This window comes from Nerophis ophidion, linkage group LG25 (assembly GCF_033978795.1).
Source record: "Nerophis ophidion isolate RoL-2023_Sa linkage group LG25, RoL_Noph_v1.0, whole genome shotgun sequence".
Classification (NCBI taxonomy): domain Eukaryota; kingdom Metazoa; phylum Chordata; class Actinopteri; order Syngnathiformes; family Syngnathidae; genus Nerophis; species Nerophis ophidion.
Genome location: NC_084635.1, coordinates 34,179,093 through 34,200,319, shown reverse-complemented (window position 1 = coordinate 34,200,319; position 21,227 = coordinate 34,179,093). Strand labels below are relative to the sequence as shown.

At 39.6% G+C, this 21,227-nt stretch overlaps 2 long non-coding RNA genes across 2 annotated transcripts in view; one reads left to right on the top strand and one right to left on the bottom strand.

Moving 5' to 3' along the window:
* Positions 1 to 2,178: 2,178 nt before the first annotated feature.
* LOC133542970 (uncharacterized) lies at positions 2,179 to 7,081 on the top strand. Its single transcript, XR_009804269.1, has 3 exons — positions 2,179 to 2,256; positions 2,337 to 2,398; positions 6,635 to 7,081. It is a non-coding gene; the product is annotated as an uncharacterized LOC133542970 (long non-coding RNA).
* A 10,504-nt stretch (positions 7,082 to 17,585) lies between these two features.
* LOC133542926 (uncharacterized) overlaps positions 17,586 to 21,227 on the bottom strand; it is a 32,716-nt gene continuing 29,074 nt past the window's right edge. Inside the window, exon 4 of the long non-coding RNA XR_009804248.1 lies at positions 17,586 to 18,928. This is a non-coding gene — a long non-coding RNA (uncharacterized LOC133542926). The remainder of the gene's footprint in view (positions 18,929 to 21,227) is intronic.

Here is a 21,227-nt window from a genome sequence, read left to right as displayed (position 1 = left end):
CCGTGAGAGCCATATCATATTTTTTAACACTGAATACAACTAAATGCGTGCATTTTTAAGTAAGACCAACATTTTTAGAGTATAAAACGTCTCTTATTCTTTTTCATAACATTGTTATTCTGAAGCTAACCAATAATAAATAAAATGTCATGTCTGTTGTTGATCATATTTTTGTTTGGCCATGTGCTGTTTGTCTTTTGGATTCTTTGAGTTCCTGTTTTTTTCCACTCCCTTGTCTGGTTTCCATCCATCCATCCATCCATCCATCATCTTCCGCTTATCTGAGGTCGGGTCGCGGGGGCAACAGCCTAAGCAGGGAAACCCAGACTTCCCTCTCCCCAACCACTTCGTCTAGCTCTTCCCGGGGGATCCCGAGGCCTTCCCAGGCCAGCCGGGAGACATAGTCTTCCCAACGTGTCCTGGGTCTTCCCCGTGGCCTCCTACCAGTCCCGCTGACCAGATGCCCGAACCACCTCATCTGGCTCCTCTCGATGTGAAGGAGCAGCGGCTTTACTTTGAGTTCCTCCCGGATGGCAGAGCTTCTCACCCTATCTCTAAGGGAGAGACCTGGAAACTCATTTGGGCCGCTTGTACCCGTGATCTTATCCTTTCGGTCATGACCCAAAGCTCATGACCATAGGTGAGGATGGGAACGTAGATCGACCGGTAAATTGAGAGCTTTGCCTTCCGGCTCAGCTCCTTCTTTACCACAACGGATGGGTAAAACGTCCGCATTACTGAAGACGCCGCACCGATCCGCCTGTCGATCTCACGATCCACTCTTCCCTCACTCGTGAACAAGACTCTTAGGTATTTGAACTCCTCCACTTGGGGCAGGGTCTCCTCCCCAACCCGGAGATGGCACTCCACCCTTTTCCGGGCGAGAACCATGGACTGCTGATTCTCATTCCAGTCGCTTCACACTCGGCTGCGAACCGATCCAGCGAGAGCTGAAGATCCCGGTCAGATGAAGCCATCAGGACCACATCATCTGCAAAAAGCAGAGACCTAATCCTGCGGTCACCAAACCGGAACCCCTCAACGCCTTGACTGCGCCTAGAAATTCTGTCCATAAAAGTTATGAACAGAATCGGTCTGTCTGGTTTCCTTGGTTACTCATTTTGTCCACCTGTCTCTGGTGGACCAAATCCCCGTTCACCTGCTTCCCGAGCACTAATCAGAGGCAGCATTTAAGCTTGTCTTTGCCAGTCAGTCGCCCTGGCGTCAATTTTATCTTTTCTTGCTCTGTGCTGACTTGTTTCATGCCTTGCCATAGTTTCGCGCTTCATGCCATGCCAAGTAAGTTTTGTTTGATTTATGTTCATAGTCTGTTTATGCGTTAGCTTTCTTCCTTAGCCCGAGTTGTGCCTCCGCTGCGAGCGATTTTTGTTTGTATCTTTTTTTTTAGTTTAAATTAAGTCATGTTTTTACCTAAATGCCATGTCCCGAGTAGTCCGTCTGCCTTCCTGGGAGAATGACCCCCCCCCCAATCCAATCCACTTTATTTATATAGCACATTTAAACAACAATAACGTTTCCAAAGTGCTGCACAGCCATGTTAAAAACAATTGTAAAAAAATAAATAAATAAATAAAATAAAATAAAAAAAGTGTATATATATATATTATGCTCCACCAATGACTGAATAAAAACAAAAAATAAATAAATATAAAACCAATAAAAACAATATAAAAACAAATATGATTAAAAACTATTTATTAGTGCGACTTCTTGAACAGGTGCAGTAGGAAACGGATGGATGGATTTAAATGCATGAGAATGTTTTATATTTTGAACGTTATTTTTAACACTGTAGATTCCAGCCGAATTATTCATAATTATCGTGTTAAGCAATGTCAGCTAAGATTTATCCGAGAGCCAGATGCAGTCATCAAAAAGAGCCACATCCGGCTCTAGAGCCATAGGTTCCCTACCCCTGTCGTAGAGACATGAAACAAAAACCTCTATGTATGCAACGCAGGTGTCAAATACATTTGCGGAGACTATTAAGCTCTTGTCTTTCTATTTACTCTTTGCGCACTTCCTAGTCACGTGACCTCCACAGTCCAATCAGCTGTAGGTATATACCGGTAGCCGGATGTGACTGGTATTCTCTTGCTGTCATTAATCTTTGGCAACTCTGCGCACTCCTCCCTTGTCACGTGACCCACCGCAGTCCAATTAATGGCGTTTATAAGCCGGAAGCAGGAAGTAGCCAGGAGACAGGAAATGAGATCGATTACATTTCTGCTCAAGGTAGGCTTTAAACTTTGTTTTCACCTGAAATATTGTGCTGACGGTTTTTTAAACTACATGACTATTTTGTAACTTTATAGAGACGACTTCCAGCGCCGGGTTCTTTGTCATGAAGCTGTGTTTGACTGTAGAAGCTGAGTTGGTGAGTCCATATTTATGACAATAGCACTTTAGGCATTGCAACTGTCTTTGTGGCAATATCTCAATCCTCCGTATAAAAGGTTTGACTTAAACCAGGGGTGCCCACACTTTTTCAATTGACCAACTCGAGGGGATCTACCTCATTTATATTTATTTATTTATGAAAGAGACATTTTTGTAAACAAGTTAAATGTGTTTAATGATAATACAAGCATGTGTAACACATATAGATGTCTTTCTTTCACGAAGACAAGAATATAAGTTGGTGTATTACCTGATTCTGATGACTTGCATTGATTGGAATCAGACAGTAATGATGATAACGCCCACATTTTCAAATGGAGGAGAAAAAAAAGTTGTCCTTTCTGTACAATCCCACATGAAAGTGGTTGGTTTTTGGCATCTAATTCATCCAGCTTCCATACACTTTACAAGAAAAACATTGGCGGCAAATTCCGTAGCTTGCTTGATTGACATTCACGGCACCCGAGGGTCTTGTGAGATGACGCTGGCTGCTGCCAGTTCATTGTTATGAAAAAATGACAGAGAGGAAGGCGAGAAACACTTTTTATTTCAACAGACTTTCGCGCCGTCCCTTCCGTCAAAACTCTAAAGGCCGACTGCACATTGGGTAAATTACGGTTAAAGTGTTCGAGTTTGGGGTAAATTAGGGTTGTATGGTTTGAGTTTGGGTTAAATTAGGGTTATTTGGGTTTGGGTTAAATTATAGTTATAGGGGTTAAATTTGGGTTAAATTAAATTTATATGGGTTTGGGTTAAATTAGGGTTAAAGTGTTTGAGTTTGGGGTAAATTATGGTTGTAGGGTTTGAGTTCTGGTTAAATTAGGCTAATAAAGGGTGAGTTTGGGGTAAATTAGGGTTAAAAAGTTTGAGTTTGGGTTGAATTGGAGTTATAGGGGTTAAATTTGGGTTAAATTACATTTATATGGGTTTGAGTTTGGGTTAAATTAGGGTTAAAGTGTTTGAGTTTGGGGTAAATTAGGGTTAAAAAGTTTGAGTTTGGGTTAAATTGGAGTTATAGGGGTTAAATTTGGGTTAAATTACATTTTATATGGGTTTGAGTTTGGGTTAAATTAAGGTTAAAGTGTTTAACAAAATAAGAGTCTCGGAAAGCTGGCGTGCACAAGTGATGTGCACGCCAGCTTTCTGAGGGATCGCTTGTGCACGCCAGTTTTCCGAGACTCTGTATTTAGTTAGCGCAGGCAGCATGAAGCAGGGCTTTTATTGTGAAGATAGGAAATGTGCAGTCGGCCTTTAGAGTTTTGACGGAAGGTACGGCGCGAGAGTCTGTTGAAATAAAAAGTGTCTATTTTTTTTAAAAGCCTGGCTGGAGATCGACTGACACACCCCCCGCGGTCGACTGGTAGCTCGCGATCGACGTAATGGGCACCCCTGACTTAAACTAATGATTACATTTGTGTATTGAATGTACTTTCATGTGTTCAGATCATAAGCACATTTAGTGCACTGACTGCTTTGTATCGCTCATAATTATGCTGCTAATGCAGGGGTCGGGAACCTTTTTGGCTGACAGAGCCATAAAAGGCAAATATTTTAAAAATGTATTTCCGTGAGAGCCATATTATATTTTGGTAATACTTTGATATAGGGAACATATTCACCATTAATCAGTTGCTTGTTAACATGCAAATTTGTAACATATTGGCTCTTAATTAGTCATTTTTAAGTACTTATTACTGCCTTTTTCTGCATGGCCTTATTTTACAACCAGTAAGTCATTAACTAAGAGTCTTCCCTCTAGGGATGCACCGATTAATCGGTAACCGAATATATTTGGCCGAATATGGCAAAAAAAAGCCACATTCGGCCTTCGGTGCAATGAGTTAAAAACAAGGCCGAATAGTGGCGTGTGACGCAATTTTTTGACGCGGTGACGCAATCAACCAACGTGCAGTGACGCGGTGACGTTGGGATATGTTGTGTACCTGTATAAGTGTATGAGGTTACAAGCACACTTATTGAGATTTAGTGGGGCCTCTGTTTACATTATTAGCCTGTTGTGTAGGCTACCTGTATAAGTGTATGAGGTTACAAGCACACACTTAATTGAGATTTACTTGAGCCTTCTGTTTACATTATTAGCATATCTACTGTGGCTAAGCAGACTTTTGCTAAAAGGACAATAATTCATTTGTTGTGGGTTTATCCACTTTAATGCACTTTATTTTTTTGGGGAGAATACATGTTTTGTTTGAAGGCCTAATATAAATGAAAAACTTTGTGCTTTTTTTGAAAAGCAAAGGCTACTGGAATATTAAAAAAAATGTCAATATTCAATAAAAAAATACTTTATTTGAAAAACATATCTAAATATTTATTCTAGGCTATTTATGCAATATTAAAAAAATTGTGAAAAACTGCATTCATTATTCGGCCAAGCGTTTAAATTTTATTCGGCTTCGGCCACAAATTTTCATTTCGGTGCATCCTTGCTTCCCTCAATTACCTCAGAATTCTTGCTTATTAGTAACCCTAACCCTTATGGTCCCCTAGTGTCCAAATAACTCTTAATTAAGTCTTTGTTACTTATAATATGTTCCCCATACTAAAGTGTTACCAATATTTTTTTTAACACTGAATACAACTAAATGTGTGCATTTTTAAGTTGGACTAACAATTTTAGAGTACAATAAGTCTCTCATTCTTTTTAATAACATTGTTATTCTGAAGCTATACCAACAATAAATAAAATACGTCTTTCCATAAAAGCGACTTCTTGGATTGATGGAATAAAATGCATGAGAATGTTTTTAATTTTGAACGTTATTTTTAACCAGCGGAATCATTAATTACTTATCGTGTTAAGCTATGTCAGTTAAGATTTATCTGAGAGCCAGATGCAGTCATCAAAAGAGCCACATCTGGCTCTAGAGCCATAGGTTCCCTACCCCTGTGCTAATGGTTATTTTAGCATTTTATTGCATATTGTGATTCTGATGTTTATTGATTTATATTGTACATACAATATTGAAGAAAAAACTAGAAATTATTGAATATTTATTATGAATACTTGATAATATATTATTGACTAATATATTATGAATACCATCCATCTTCTTCCGCTTATCCGAGGTCGGGTCGCGGGGGCAACAGCCTAAGCAGGGAAACCCAGACTTCCCTCTCCCCAGCCACTTCGTCCAGCTCTTCCCGGGGGATCCCGAGGCGCTCCCAGACATAGTCTTCCCAACGTGTCTTGGGTCTTCCCCGTGGCCTCCTACCGGTTAGACGTGCCCTAAACACCTCCCTAGGGAGGCGTTCGGGTGGCATCTTGACCAGATGCCCGAACCACCTCATCTGGCTCCTCTCCATGTGGAGGAGCAGCGGCTTTACTTTGAGTTCCTCCCGGATGGCAGAGCTTCTCACCCTATCTCTAAGGGAGAGACCTGGAAACTCATTTGGGCCGCTTGTACCCGTGATCTTATCCTTTCGGTCATGACCCAAAGCTCATGACCATAGGTGAGGATGGGAACGTAGATCGACCGGTAAATTGAGAGCTTTGCCTTCCGGCTCAGCTCCTTCTTCACCACAACGGATCGGTATGAATACTTGATGGTATATTGTTGGATAATATATTATGAATACTAGATAACGCAACGGATCGAACCGTTGTGGTGAAGAAGGAGCTGAGCCGGAAGGCAAAGCTCTCAATTTACCGGTCGATCTACGTTCCCATCATCACCTATGGTCATGAGCTTTGGGTCATGACCGAAAGGATAAGATCACGGGTACAAGCGGCCCAAATGGGTTTCCTCCGTCGTGTGGCGGGGCTCTCCCTTAGAGATAGGGTGAGAAGCTCTGCCATCCCGGAGGAACTCAAAGTAAAGCCGCTGCTCCTCCACATCGAGAGGAGCCAGATGAGGTGGTTCGGGCATCTGGTCAAGATGCCACCCGAACGCCTCCCTAGGGAGGTGTTTAGGGCACGTCCAACCGGTAGGAGGCCACGGGGAAGACCCAGGACACGTTGGGAAGACTATGTCTCCTGGCTGGCCTGGGAACGCCTCGGGATCCCCCGGGAAGAGCTAGACGAAGTGGCTGGAGAGAGGGAAGTCTGGGCTTCCCTGCTTAGGCTGCTGCCCCCGCGACCCGACCTCGGATAAGCGGAAGATGATGGCTGGATAGATAATGCAATTTAGTGTTATTTAATGAAGATTTGTGTACACATGGATATATAAGAATGGTTCTGGCTCTTACACAGGCCAGGCTTCTCTTTTTGATGTCACGCTAAGGAAAATAATCACCTAGTCCAAGGATCAAGTTTGGAAGACTCCAGCCAGGAACCTCACCACATGTTCTGTCTGGACTGGTAGGAGGCTTTCCAGCCAACCCTTTACTATTTTCACCTTTACCTGAAGCACATGGACTGTACTGCCATCGTTTTTTTCCCCAAGAACAACTATCTGAACTGAGATTTGAACAAGATCCAGAGACACTGCTTAGTTTAAATGGAATTGTATATATGTATATAGTACTTGTGTTTTTCTCTTTAAATTGCTTTCATGTTGAATGGCCATTCAACTCATTGTGTGTGTGTATATATCTGCTGTCCATCACTAATTCTGTAATGCACGCTGTCAACCAAACTACAATTCAAGCTCTGTCTCTCTCTATGAGTTGAAACTAGTGTTCTGTTCCTAGCCGAAAACACCCCGTATATATATATATATATATATATATATTTATTTATTTATTTATTTATTTATTTATTTATTTATTGCATTGCTTTGTAGCACGCATAGGTTACATGCAGAGGTGGGTAGAGTAGCCAGAAATTGTACTCAAGTAAGAGTACTGTTACTTTAGAGATTTATTACTCAAGTAAAAGTAAGGAGTAGTCCTCCAAATATTTACTTGAGTAAAAGTAAAAAGTATGTTGTGAAAAAACTACTCAAGTACTGAGTAACTGATGAGTAACCTGTTGGTTTAATGATTACGGCAACAAATAATGCACAAAAACATAAAAATAGCAATGAGCAAATTCAGAGCCAGGAATATCTTTTAAGCAACTAAAACAATATTAAATAATAATACATTAAAATAAAAATAAGGCAAATTGAGCCACAATAACTTAACAGCACCATAGGCTCAGTAGGCATTGATTGATTGAAACTTGTATTATTAGATTGCACAGTACAGTACATATTCCCTACAATTGACCACTAAATGGTAACACCCCAATAAGTTTTTCAACGTTAATCAATTACTTAATAAATGACCAAGTCGAGGTGATCTACCTCATATATACATACACACATATCATACCTTTATATATACAGTATATAATTTATATTTATTTATTTTGCCGTTTTTGTTGACATGTTAAAGGTGTTTTAATGAATATACATGCATGTTTAACATATAGATTCCTATCTTTCATGAAGACAAGAATATAAGTTGGTGTATTACCTGATTCTGATGACTTGCATTGATTGGAATCAGACAGTATAGTGCTGATAACGTCCACGTTTTCAAATGGAGGAGAAAAAAAGTTCCTCTTTTCTGTCTAATACCACATGAAAGTCGTTGGTTTTTGGCATTTTATTTGTCCAGCTTCCATATTGGTTTTTATACACTTTACAAGAAATACATTGGCGGCAAACTCCGTAGCTTGCTCGCTTGTTTGCGCTGGCTTTCGGAGACTCTTATTTTGTTAGCGCAGGCGCGATGGAGCGGCACTTTTATTGTGAAGACAGGAACTGTGTGATCAGTCTTTAGGCTTTTGACGGGAAGTACGGTTGAAATAAAAAGTGTCTTTTTTTTCCTTTACACTTTTGATTGGTTGATTGATTGAAACTTGTATTAATAGATTGCACAGTACAGTACATATTCCGTACAATTGACCACTAAATGGTAACACCCCAATAAATGTTTCAATATGTCGGGTTCTACGTGTGACGGTCATGTGACCACCTGGCTCTGTTTGATTGGTCCAACGTCACCGGTGACTGCATTTGATTGGTGAAACGCAGGCATGCGTAGTTCCTACTTTGAATGCGTGTCTGACAAAAACAAAACAAACAAAGCGTGCATTAACAGATCGATTAAAAAAAAGTAGCGAGTAGCGACCTGATTGTAGATAAATGGAGCGGAGTAAAAGTAGCGTTTCTTCTCTATAAATATACTCAAGTAAAAGTATGTTGCATAAAAACTACTCTTAGAAGTACAATTTATCCCAAAAGTTACTCAAGTACATGTAAACTGAGTAAATGTAGCGCGTTACTACCCACCTCTGATTACATGTAGGTCTCACTTAGACCTACATTTCATACACTAATGTCCTTCAGCAAAAATCAACAGAAAGTTGGCAAACACCCCTTCATTACAAAAGTTTCCTAAAAAAGTCACTTTTGCCTCTTTGAGCTGTAATTCGACCCCCTTCAAATGCTTCAAAACCCACCAAACTGGAAACACACATCAGGACTGGCGAAAATTGCGGCCATGCTATGGCTATGAATAGCGTCAATAGCTATTCGCTCAATAGCTTGTTTCTTCTTCAATATTTTCATACTCCAACCATCCGTTCAATACATGCGTAATCTGTTGAATCGCTTAAGTCGCTGAAATCCGAGTCTGAATCCGAGCTAATGTCGCTATATCTTGCTGTGGTATTCGCATCAATGTTTATTTATATAGCCCCAAATCACAAATGTCTCAAAGGACTGCACAAATCATTACGACTACGACATCCTCGGAAGAACCCACAAAAGGGCAAGGGAAACTCACACCCATTTAGAAGCATTTAAGTCTCACCTTAAAACTCATTTGTATACTCTAGCCTTTAAATAGACTCCCTTTTTCGACCAGTTGATCTGCCGTTTCTTTTCTTTTTCTCCTATGTCCCACTCTCCCTTGTGGAGGGGGTCCGGTCCGATCCGGTGGCCATGTACTGCTTGCCTGTGTATCGGCTGGGGACATCTCTGCGCTGCTGATCCGCCTCCGCTTGGGATGGTTTCCTGCTGGCTCCGCTGTGAACGGGACTCTCGCTGCTGTGTTGGATCCGCTTTGGACTGGACTCTCGCGACTGTGTTGGATCCATTATGGATTGAACTTTCACAGTATCATGTTAGACCCGCTCGACATCCATTGCTTCCTCCTCTCCAAGGTTCTCATAGTCATCATTGTCACCGACGTCCCACTGGGTGTGAGTTTTCCTTGCCCTTATGTGGGCCTACCGAGGATGTGGTAGTGGTTTGTGCAGCCCTTTGAGACACTAGTGATTTAGGGCTATATAAGTAAACATTGATTGATTGATACATTGGCAGCACTGTATGACGTCACAGGGAAATGGATAGTGGCATCGCAAATAGCGAAAATCAAGCACTTTATAGCTTTTTTTTAGGGATATTCGGGGACCGGTAACATTTTGAAAAAAACTTCTAAAAATACAACACGCCACTGGGAACTGATTTTAATTGTTTTCAACCCTTTTGAAATTGTGATAATGTTCCCCTTTTAAGGAAAGAATGAATGGGGCCATGTATCGTGAGATTTTGAGCCAAAACCTCCTTCCATCAGTGAGAGCTTTGAATGCTTGACCAAATACTTATTTTCCACCATCATTTACAAATAAATTCTTAAAAATTCCTAACAGGTTACTCATCAGTTACTCAGTACTTGAGTAGTTTTTTCACAACATACTTTTACTTTTACTCAAGTAAATATTTGGATGACTACTCCTTACTTTTACTTGAGTAATACATCTCTAAAGTAACTGTACTCTTACTTGAGTACAATTTCTGGCTACTTTACCCACCTCTGCACCTGAGGGGTGCAACAGACTGGTCGACTTTATGCCACGCCGTATTGCTGCAGCAATTCAGGCAAAAGGAGCTGCAACTAAGTATTGATTGCCGTACATGCTGAAACTTTCCATGTTCATACTTTTCAGTTGGCCCACGTTTCTAAAAATAATTTTGGGTACTAGTCGTAACTAATATTCTAATTTTCTGACATACTGAATTTGGGATTTTCTGTAATTGTCAGTACTAATCATCAAAATGTAAAGAAATCAACATTTAAAATATGTGTGTAATGAACTGATGTAATATGTAAGTTTCACGTTCTGAATATAATTACTGAAATCAACTTTTTCTCGATATTCTAATAATATGAACAGAACCTGTATTAGTAAACATTCACTTTTTATTTCCTTTTCCCGAACCCCAGCTCTCCCCGTGCTTTATGAGGCCGGGTCTTAAAGCCGCAGACACACATGCAAATGATGGGGCAATTGCAGATATACAAATATGTAGCCCTGGTCCGAGGCGGTCTAATGGTCTCCCCCTCTCTGCCTTGCTCAATGGCTCATTAAGAAATCTGCTTGCTTTATTAGGTGAATAAGTCACGGCCGGCTTGTTATGAGCCTCCAGGTTCCTGTTTGTGCTGCGTGGTCGAGATGTGTGGCGCTCAATTAGGCTGCCGCAGTTAACCCCTCGCACTCTTGCGCGCGCGGGTGTGTGCGCGCGTGTGTGTGTGTGTGTTTGTGCACGCGTTTGCAGGGATCAAAAGATCAATCCTAATACAGTGCTACCAAGCTGACCTCTCAGATGTAATAAAGGCGCCATCTTTGGCCCCTCGGGTCCTATTGGGCGCCTCCCACCTGCACTCACCAAGCTGCTATCTTGAAATGAGCACGCCGCCTCCTCGCCCCGCAGGTAATTGCATTAGTTTATCAATGTTCTGCACTATTTATTACTGACTGGCTCCCAGTGTTAATGTCCACTGTGAGGGGACTGGGAAATAAAGTGTGTGTGTGTGTGTGTGTGCAAATAAAGAAGAAGAAACACACACAAATAAAGGAGTAAAATGACTTTTTATTGGTTTTATTTTTGCAGGTTCACTTTTAATGATCACCAGCAAACTTTATAATAGAACTCAACATATATTGAAATATCCATAAAGTCTTATTGTAAACATTTACAGCGTATTCAATAATAGACTTTATTGTCATACCAGCCCCCATGAGATGGAAGAAAATATACATATTTATTTATACTGTGTGTGTGTGTATATATATATATATATATATATATATATATATATATATATATATATAATCAGAAATACTTTAATAATCACTGAGGGGAAATTTATATTTTTAGCACAATCCCAGTCAAGAGCAGACTAACATTACAGGGAGACAGAACAGGATCAAACATTACAGGGAGACAGAACAGGATCACACATTATTGGGAGACAGAAAAGGGTCAAACATTGCAGGGAGACAGAACAGGATCAAACATTACAGGGAGACAGAACAGGATCACACATTATTGGGAGACAGAAAAGGGTCAAACATTACAGGGAGACAGAACAGGATCAAACATTACAGGGAAACAAAACAGGGTCAAACATTACAGGGAGACAGAACAGGATCAAACATTGCAGGGAGACAGAACAGGATCCAACATTGCAGGGAGACAGAACAGGATCCAACATTACAGGGAGACAGAACAGGATCCAACATTGCAGGGAGACAGAACAGGATCCAACATTGCAGGGAGACAGAACAGGGTCAAACATTACACGGAGACAGAACAGGATCAAACATTACAGGGAAACAAAACAGGGTGAAACATTACAGGGAGACAGAACAGGATCAAACATTACAGGGAGACAGAACAGGGTGAAACATTATAGGGAGACAGAACAGGGTCAAACATTACAGGGAAACAAAACAGGGTGAAACATTACAGGGAGACAGAACAGGGTCAAACATTACAGGGAGACAGAACAGGATCAAACATTACACGGAGACAGAACAGGATCAAACATTACACGGAGACAGAACAGGGTCAAACATTACAGGGAGACAGAACAGGATCCAACATTACAGGGAGACAGAACAGGGTCAAACATTACAGGGAGACAACACAGGATCAAACATTGCAGGGAGACAGAACAGGATCAAACATTACAGGGAGACAGAACAGGATCAAACATTACACGGACACAGAACAGGGTCAAACATAACAGGGAGACAGAACAGGATCAAACATTACAGGGAGACAGAACAGGATCAAACATTACAGGGAGACAGAACAGGGTGAAACATTATAGGGAGACAGAACAGGGTCAAACATTACAGGGAAACAAAACAGGGTGAAACATTACAGGGAGACAGAACAGGGTCAAACATTACAGGGAGACAGAACAGGATCAAACATTACACGGAGACAGAACAGGATCAAACATTACACGGAGACAGAACAGGGTCAAACATTACAGGGAGACAGAACAGGATCCAACATTACAGGGAGACAGAACAGGGTCAAACATTACAGGGAGACAACACAGGATCAAACATTGCAGGGAGACAGAACAGGATCAAACATTACAGGGAGACAGAACAGGATCAAACATTACACGGACACAGAACAGGGTCAAACATAACAGGGAGACAGAACAGGATCAAACATTACAGGGAGACAGAACAGGATCAAACATTACAGGGAGACAAAACAGGGTGAAACATTACAGGGAGACAGAACAGGGTCAAACATTACAGGGAGACAGAACAGGATCAAACATTACACGGAGACAGAACAGGATCAAACATTACACGGAGACAGAACAGGGTCAAACATTACAGGGAGACAGAACAGGATCCAACATTACAGGGAGACAGAACAGGGTCAAACATTACAGGGAGACAACACAGGATCAAACATTGCAGGGAGACAGAACAGGATCAAACATTGCAGGGAGACAGAACAGGATCAAACATTACACGGACACAGAACAGGGTCAAACATAACAGGGAGACAGAACAGGATCAAACATTACAGGGAGACAGAACAGGATCGCTGACGGGTCTGCCAGCTTCCGACGCCCCTTGCAAAAAAGGTGAGAAACAAAAACGCCGGGGAAGGGGGGAAAGGAGGGGGATACAACAAATTTGTCTAAGCCTGGGTCCTTGGAGGTGGGGTCCAGACTGAGGCCAATGGGGGGAAAAAAACCTTCATAGCCACAGCACACATAAGCATGTGTGTAAGAGGAAAACATTAAAGGACATTAAAGACATTTGTTGTTTTACTTCTACAAAAGTAAAACAAACATACACTGTGGTAGCCTCTGCGGAGTTCCACACCATGGTCTGCTGGGGTGGGGGGAGCATGTCCAGAGACAGGAGCAGACCCAACAAAGCAACCAAGAGAGCCGACTCCACCCTCGGCCGCCCACCAACTCTCTGCCGATGTCCAGTCCGCATGGATGAGCGAGGATGTGTCCAAGGAGACCGGGGTGTTCGATACCTGCTCATTCAGCCAAGACCCTGTGAAGCTTGTCCAGCTCCAAACAGACTCTGGTGTGGCAGAGACTCAGCAGCTGGTCTCCATGGTATAGTCAGTCCCTCTGTTTGTATTATTATTGTTATTGTTATTGTTTTTATTCTATGTCTATAGATGTTGTCTAAGCCCATTTAATCGATCGCAACTGGACTGTAGAACATGTTTCACCTCTTATCCAAGTAGGCTTCATTAGTTCCTGTTCATAGACTAGATGTGACCAAACTAAGTCTAAGACTAGATGTGACCGATCTAAGTCTAAGACTCGATCTGACCGATCTAAGTCCAAGACTAGATTTGACCGATCTAAATATAATACTAGAGCTGACCAGTCTAAGTCTAAGTCTAGATCTGACCAATCTAAGCCTAAAACGAGATCTTACCGATTTTAGTCTAAGACTGGATCCGACCAAACTAAGTCTAAGATTAGATATGACCAATCTATGTCTAAGACTAGCGCGGACCAATCTCAATCAAAGACTAGATCTGACCACTTGAAGTCTAAGACCAGATGTGACCAATTTAAGTCCAAGACTAGATCAGACCAATTGAGTCTAAGACTAAATCAGAACAATCTAAGTCTCAGACTAGTACTGACCGATAATAGTCTAAGACTAAATAGGACCAAACTAAGTTTAAGATTGGATCTGACCAATCTAAGTCCAAGTCTAGATCTGACCAATCCAAATGTAAGACTAGATCCAACCAATAAAAGCCTAAGACTATCCATCCATTCATCCATTTACTACCGCTTATTCCCTTTTGGCGCCTATCTCAGCTACAATCGGGCGGAATGTGGGGTACACCCTGGACAAGTCGCCCCCTCTTCGCAGAGCCTAAGACTAGATGCGACCAATTTAAATCTAAGACTAAATGCGACCAATTTAAGTCTAAGACTTGATCTGACCAATCTAAGTCTAAGATTAGATCTAACCAGTGTAAGTCTAAGTCTAGAGCTGATCAATATAAGTCCAAGACTAGATCTGACCAGTAATAGTCTAAGACTACATATAACCAATCTAAGTATAAGACTAGATCAGACCAATCTAAGTCTAAGACTATATATTACCATTCTAAGTCTAAGACTAGATCAAACCAATTTAAGTCTAAGACTAGATCGGACCGATCCAAGTCTGAGACTAGATCTAACCCATCTAACTGTAGATCTGACCAATTTAAGTCTAAGACTAAATCAGACCAATTTATGTCTAAGACTAGATATAACCAATCTAAGTCTCAGACTAGATCAGACCAATTTAAGTCTAAGACTAGATCTGACCGATCTAAGTCCAAGACTAGATCAGACCAATCTAAGTCTAAGACTAAATCAGAACAATCTAAGTCTAAGAGTACAGCTAACCAATCTAAGTCTAAGACAAGATTTACCCAATCAAAGTCCAAGTCTAGATCTGACCAATCTAAATCTAAGTCTAGATCTGACCAAACTAAGTCCAAGACTAGATCAGACCGATTTAAGTCGAAGACTAGATCAGACCGATTTAAGTCGAAGACTAGATCTGACCGATTTAAGTCGAAAACTAGATCTGACTGATCTAAGTCTAAGACTAGATCTGACCAATTTAAGTCTAAGATCACACTAAACTAAGTCTAAGACTAGATCAGACCAATTTAGGTGTAAGACTACATCAGACCAATCTATATCTAAGACTAGATTTGACCGATATTAGTCTGAGACTAGATCCGACCAAACTAAATCTAAGATTGGATATTACCAATCTAAGTCTACGATTAGATCTGACCAATCTAAGTCCAAGACTAGATCTGACAATCTAAATTTGAGACTAGATCTGACGATTTAAGTCTAAGACTAGATCTGACCAAACTAAGTTTGTAATTAGATATAACCAATATAAGTCTACGTGTAAGACTAGATGTGACGATCTCCAGGTAAGTCTAAAACTAGATTTGACTGATCTAAGTTTGAGACTAGATCTGACCAATCTAAGTCTAAGACTAGATCGGACCAATCCAAGTCTAAGAGTACAGCTAACCAATCCAAGTCTAAGACACGGTTTACCCAATCTAAGTCTAAGTCTATATCTGACCAATCTAAATCTAAGTCTAGATCTGACCAAACTAATTCCAAGACTAGATCTGACCGATTTAAGTTTTACTAGATCAGACCAATTTAAGTCTAAGACCAGATCACACTGATCTAAGTCTAAGACTAGATCAGACCAATTTAGGTCTAAGACTAGATCAGACCAATTTAGGTCTAAGACTAGATTTGACCGATATTAGTCTGAGACTAGATCTGACCAAACTAAGTCTAAGATTGGATATTAGTAATCTAAGTCTACAATTAGATCTGACCAATCTAAGTCCAAGACTAGATCTGACAATCTATATTTAAGACTAGATCTTACGATTTAAGTCTAAGACTAGATCTAACCAAACTAAGTTTGTAATTAGATATAACCAATATAAGTCTAAGTGCAAGACTATATGTGACGATGTCCAGGTAAGTCTAAAACTAGATTTGACCGATCTAAGTCAGAGACTATATCTAACGTTAGATATAGTCCATGTCTAGATCTGACCAATCTAAGTCTAAGACTAGATCAGATCAAACTAAGTCTAAGATTAGATAGAACTATTTTAAGTCCAAGACTAGATCTGACCAATGTAAGTCTAAGAGTACAGCTAATTAATCCAAGTCTAAGACAAGATTTACCCAATGTAAATCTAAGTCTAGATCTGACCAAACTAATTCCAAGACTAGATCAGACCGATTTAAGTCAAAGACTAGACCTGACCAATCTAATTCTAAGTCTAGATCTGACCAAACTAATTCCAAGACTAGATCAGACCGATTTAAGTCAAAGACTAGACCTGACCAATCCAATTCTAAGACTAGATCTGACCGATTTAAGTCTTACTAAATCAGACCAATTTAAGTCTAAGACTAGATCAGACCAATTTAGGTCCAAGACTACATCAGACCAAGCTATGTCTAAGACTAGATTTGACCGATATTAGTCGGAGACTAGATCTGACCAAACTAAGTCTAAGATTGGATTTTACCAATCTAAGTCTACGATTAGATCTGACCAATCTAAGTCCAAGACTAGATCTGACGATTTAAGTGTAAGACTAGATCTAACCAAACTAAGTTTGTAATTAGATATAACCAATATAAATCTAAGTCTAAGACTAGATCTAACCAAACTAAGTTTGTAATTAGATATAACCAATATAAATCTAAGTCTAAGACTAGATCTAACCAAACTAAGTTTGTAATTAGATATAACCAATATAAGTCTAAGTGTAAGACTAGATGTGACGATCTCCAGGTAAGTCTAAAACTAGATTTGACCGATATTAGTCTGAGACTAGATCTGACCAAACTAAGTCTAAGATTAGATATTACCAATCTAAGTCTACGATTAGATCTGACCAATATAAGTCCAAGACTAGATCTGACAATCCAAATTTAAGACTAGATCTGACGATTTAAGTCTAAGACTAGATCTGCCCAAACTAAGTTTATGATTAGATATAACCAATATAGGTCTCAGTGTAAGACTAGATCTAAAACAACGTCTAAAACTAGATTTGACCGATCTAAGTCTAAGACTAGATCAGATCAAACTAAGTCTAAGATTAGATAGAACTATTCTAAGTCTAAGACTAGATCTGACCAATTTAAGTCCAAAGTCCTTCCTTGTTGACTATTTTCTTCCACCAACTTCCTGTCACTTCCTGTCACGGTTCACACCTGAAAAAGATCACCTTTAATGAAAAGAAGTAGTTTGGGCCAGAAAAAGAGGTTGTTGTCACACTGCATCAACCACACACTTTTCAAAAAAAACAAACACACATTCCCCTCATTTAAAAGGACTTTTATTTTGTCAGTAATATTTTTGCAGGATTTCTCGACCAACTTGACCAAACTACTCTGCACTACTTGCCATAACAACAGCTCACTTGTGGCCTCCACAATTACAACATTTCATTTATTTTTTTCTGCAGGGGGATGAGAGGAGAGGAGTTAGCACTTTTAGGAGAAACAAAGTCATTATTTCAATATTAAAACTTAATGAGTCGTGAAACACTTTTTTACTTACCAAGGAAGTCAAAAACCAGACCGGAAAATTTTAACTTATTTTTCAAACACAAACACACCAACATGCTTGAATATTTTGTCGATTCAATTACCTTCAGTCATTCAGAGCGCACCTGTGTATAAGCCACACCCACTAAGTGTTAGAAAAAACAAAAAATGTTTCCATATATGAGGCGCTTACATATAAATATTTAATTACATACCTTAATTGTGTCCAAACGGTGTCTATGACAGGGCAGTAAAACGGCTGATCAAACAAAACAGAAGTCACTGTCATGGACCCGCTAGCTGCGTGAATTTACTGAGGAATTTGTGAAACTAAAACAATACAAAAATAACGCCATTGTAAGTTGATAATGCTAACACAGACACTTGCTGACGTGTTAGCATATTAGCTAACACGTCAAATGTACAAATGTGCACGAAAACACACCTACAGACATCACACATGGGACGGTTTTGTGAGTAAGAATTGTTTTAGTTGTATTGTAAAACTTACAAACGTTGCTTGGAGCGATGAACGAAGAGTCCATATGAGTAGAAACGCTATGGACGGCTAGAAGACGGAACGGCGCTTCTACTTCCAGTTGAAGGCTCAGTCTAAACCAAAGAGCACTGTGTAGACCTCACACGCGCCAGCGGACTCTTTCCGTTTTGTATTCAAATCAATTTGTCCGTTTCCACCGCATGCGGAACGTCACCGACGTGTCGTTAGCGTTCCGCATTTCAGCGCTAAAATACGCAGCTGGGATAGGCTCCAGCACCTCCCAAAAGGGACAAGCGGTAGAAATGGATGGATGGATATACGCAGAGCTTCCGTTTTTGCCGGACGATGCAACAAAACCCTTCAATTTAGCTAAAACCTAACCAGTGTTGGACAGGAAGTTATGCACAAAAACTGAATCAAGTATCCGGTTAACTTTCAAAATAAAATACTCAGATCGTATTTGACAATTTGAACGGTTATTGAATTGCTACATGAATAGATATCGAGGGAGTCCAGTCCATCAGGAAGCCGGTAGATAGTCTCTGGAGGATCTTCTTCCAGGCTCAGCTAGAGACGTCCACAGCTGGAAGAGGTTCCACCCCGGGTCAGCTAGCACCTCATCCAGACTGGCACCTGTCCAGAAATGACATTACAGTCAATGGAAGGACAGGTTTAAGTCAGCAGGATTGTGCAAAAAAACAAAACCTATTTCGTAAATATTTTGCAGAGATTACAAAAACGTATTCCTATTTTCTGAAATCGGGGTAAAGGTGAGCTTTTAGACTTAAAGCCAGGGGTCTCAAACTTGTGGTCTGTGGGCCCGCATTTTGTGGCCCTCTACTGAACTTCATAGTTTAGGTAAAGGGGTCTTGCATGTTTTTAAGGCCATGGCGTATTTTGTTACTTGAAGAACACTACCTGTTAGCATGCTCACGTTAGCAGACTACCTTTTTTGTTTTTTCATAGCAATTTTTTTTTAGTTATACACCAATGTCATATTTTAGTACTTGATGTATGCTAACGTTAGCATGCTAAATTTTTTAACACCTTTTCAAGGTATACATCGCAGCGTAATATACGTTGGTACTTGACGACAGTTATTATTTTAGCATATAAACATTAGCAGGCTGGCTTTTTAGCACATTTTATAGAGATACACCAGTGTCACATATTTTTGTATTTGATGTATGCTAACGTTAGCACGCTAGCATTTTGAACACATTTTTAAGGTATACATCTGTTAGAATAACGTACACATAATTATTCTAACATTTCCCTCCTGTTTATCACATAACTTCCCCAGAATCTTCTTATCCCCTATCCCTTTTAGTTAATAGTTCATTTCTTTAGGGCCAAGTTATGTTTACACTCAGAGTTAACAAGTTATATATATATATATATATATATATATATATATATATATATGTGTGTATATACTACACTTAGATAGTATTTTAGCATGTCAACATCAGCAGGCTAGCTTTTTAAATATTTTTTTTCTGTAGGTGTACACCAGTGTCATATTTTTGTTCCTGATGTGTGCTAATGTTAGCATTTTTAACAAATTTTTCAGGTATACATTGCAAAGTAATATATTTTGGTACATGACGCATGCAACACTTAGTATTTTAGCATGTTAACATTAGCAGGCTAGCTTTTAAACAATTTTTTCCGGTATGGTATACATCGCAGCGTAATATATGTTTGGTATTTGACAAGTTAGTATTTTAGCAAGTCAATATTAGCAGGTTAACTTTTTAGCACATTTTATAGATATACACCAGTGTCATATTTTTGTACTTTATGTATGCTAATGTTAGTATGTTAGCATTTTTAACACATTTTTCCGGTATACATCTCAGAGTAATATATTTTCGTACTTGATGCATTCTACTCTTAGTATTTCATCATGTCAACATTAGCAGGTTAGCTTTTTATAGCTAATTATAGCAGGTATACGCCTCAGTGTCACATATTTTATTATTTACACATTTTTCAGGTATACTTTTTAGAGTAGTTAGTATTTTAGCATGTCAACATTAGCAGTCTAGCTTTTTAGCGCATTTTATAGATATATACTAGTGTCATATTTTGTACTTGTTGTATGCTAATTTTAGCAAGCTAGCATTTCTAACACATCTTTCAGGTAAACATCGCAGAGTAATATATTTTCGTAGTTGACGCATGCTACAGTTAGTATTTTAGCAGATCAACATTAGCAGGCTAGCTTTTTGTTGTTAATTTTAGCAGGTATACGCCTTAGTGTCACATATATTGAAGTGTAGGCATGCTATTGTTAGCATGTTAGCATTGTACCATTACCATGCTAGCTATTTTTTTTTTTAGCTCATTTTGCTCAATTGTCAAGCACATTTTGAAAAATTAAGAACATTTTGAGATTTTTGTTTACTTTATGCTATCTGGCCAGCAGATAGCATGTCAACATTAGCAGACCAGCTTTTTAGCGCATTTTAGAGATATACACAAGTGTCATGTTTTGTACTTGATTTATGCAAACATTAGCATGTTGGCATTTTTAACAATTTTTTTCCCGGTATACATCGCAGAGTAATATATTGTCATACTTCACGCATGCTACTGTTAGCATTTAGCATGTCAACATTAGCAGGATAGCCTTTTGTTGCTAATTTTAGCAGGTATACGTCTTAGTGTCACATATTTTGTTTTTTCACTAATGCTAAGTGTAGGCATGCTCTTGTTAGCATGTTAGCATTGTACCATTACCATGTTAGCTATTTATTTATTCATTTTTAGCTCAATTTGCTCATTTGTCGAGTACATTTTGCAAAATTAAGATGACTTTGATATTTCTGTTACTTCATGCTATCTGGCCGGCATGCTAACTGTTAGCATTTGGTTGTACTTGACATTTCTACTGAAATTGCATTTTTTTAGTTTAGTTCTTTGAAAA